Source organism: Trichinella spiralis (assembly GCF_000181795.1).
Source record: "Trichinella spiralis strain ISS 195 chromosome Unknown Scfld6029, whole genome shotgun sequence".
NCBI classification, from domain to species: domain Eukaryota; kingdom Metazoa; phylum Nematoda; class Enoplea; order Trichinellida; family Trichinellidae; genus Trichinella; species Trichinella spiralis.
The window spans coordinates 9,825-11,670 of NW_003532968.1; positions in this window are offsets into that span (position 1 = coordinate 9,825).

Genomic DNA, 1,846 nt, shown 5'->3' on the forward strand with positions numbered 1-1,846 from the left:
CCATCAAAATGGAAAAGTGCGCATGATGTAAATGATGCAGTGCATGTTAATGATCGAAAACAGAATTTTTTTTTCAAACACGCTTGCACACATACACACATGAACAGCGCAATGCTATGACCGCACTGAACAGCAATGTCAAACGAGAACTGCGCTCGCTCGCCTGCCACGGCTATCATTATACTAGCGTGGTGGTCTGTCGCTTCGCACTTCGTACAACGAGGGGCGGCGTGGTCTCTTTTCGGTCACGCCAATCGTGAGAGGTAGATAGAATTTTCAACTCCGCGATGGTCTGTTTTAGCTCGCGCAGAGCATGATTGGAGGGCACGGAATATTCCAATTTGTTTGATGGAGTCTCTTTTAGCTCACGCCAGCCGTTATTTACAAACAAGACTCGTTTAATCAACCGGCTTTGAGAACAGCGCGTAGGTCAGAAGATCTGCCGCTCACATTACTGTGATACATTACACTCTATATTACTATACATTCTGATATACCACCTTAAATTTGCATACTTTTTGTATTGTTACATCTTATTTTTGCATTTTTTTGCCGTTTACGTGTTTGTTATCCTTATTTTTCAGTAAAAAGTGCTTTCTCTGAATCTGTTGTTTCGAGTTGCGTGGTTTTAAATAATTAATGTACAATTAAAAAGCATTACAACTCATATTGTATTCAAATTGGTTTTTTCAAATACTAGGGTGGTGGTGGTCGCTTCGAATTTCGTCGAAAGTTTACCCGCGTAGTCTCTTTTCGCTCACGCCAAATGTGATTGGTAGATACAGAATTTTCAATTGCTCCATGGTCTCTTTTCGCTCACGCCGAACATGATTGCTTGCCACTCAATTTTCCAATTGCTCGATGGAGTCTCTTTTAGCTCACGCCAGCCGTTATTTACAAATCAGATTCGTCTGATTAATAAATCGTGCAATAAAGACTCGTCTATTTTTCAATAAAAAGTTCTTTCTGTGAATCTGTTGTTTCGAGTTGCGTGATTTTACCTAATTAATTTACAATTAAAATGCATTATAACTCATGTTGTTTTTTATCATTGCTTTTTAAGCATCCTAATTATTTTTGAATTATCCATGAAAACAGAAAAAAACATGCAATTAATCTCAGTTTTCAGGTGACGTCATTTAACTCATTTAGCAGAAAATCAAAGCATTCAATTTTGCATTTATATTCTGAATTTTAATGAATTCTAATACCTACATCACCACAGATATATACGAATTCATTTGGAGAAACGACCACCAAACACACAATGGACAGGGCCATTGTGTATTGAGAAGTGTTTATATGTTTGGCAAAGCTCCAATTAAATTTTTTCCACAAACAGAGAGCATTAAGTAAATAAAGAGCAATGAAAAATCTACAGTAGCCATATTTATCAGCAGAAATGAATAAAATAAAAATTTGCATGCGAGATCGTTGGCTTTGTTGACCTAATAGAAATCATTTCAGTTTGAGGCCGTCCGTGGATGGTAGCTCAGCGTTTTGATGGGAAAATTGACTGAAGACAAACATTGAATCCAAACACTATTTTTGCTTTTTATTCATTATTATTTTTTGGAATAAGTTCTGAAAAATAATTTTTCAATCAACATTCAAAGACAATGAACATTAACGATGAGAAGATGATGAATTTAGCAGTAAGTGGCAGTTTTTTCATTTGTAAGTCTTAATCAGTTAACAATATAATTGAGAATCGATATTGAGCATAATTTCTCAACATATTGTATGAAGAATTCTCAAAATCAGATAATAGGTGACATAATAATCGCCGAATTTCCGTACAATTAAGATTCATTAAATACACCTTGTACGCATTGTTTATCTATTA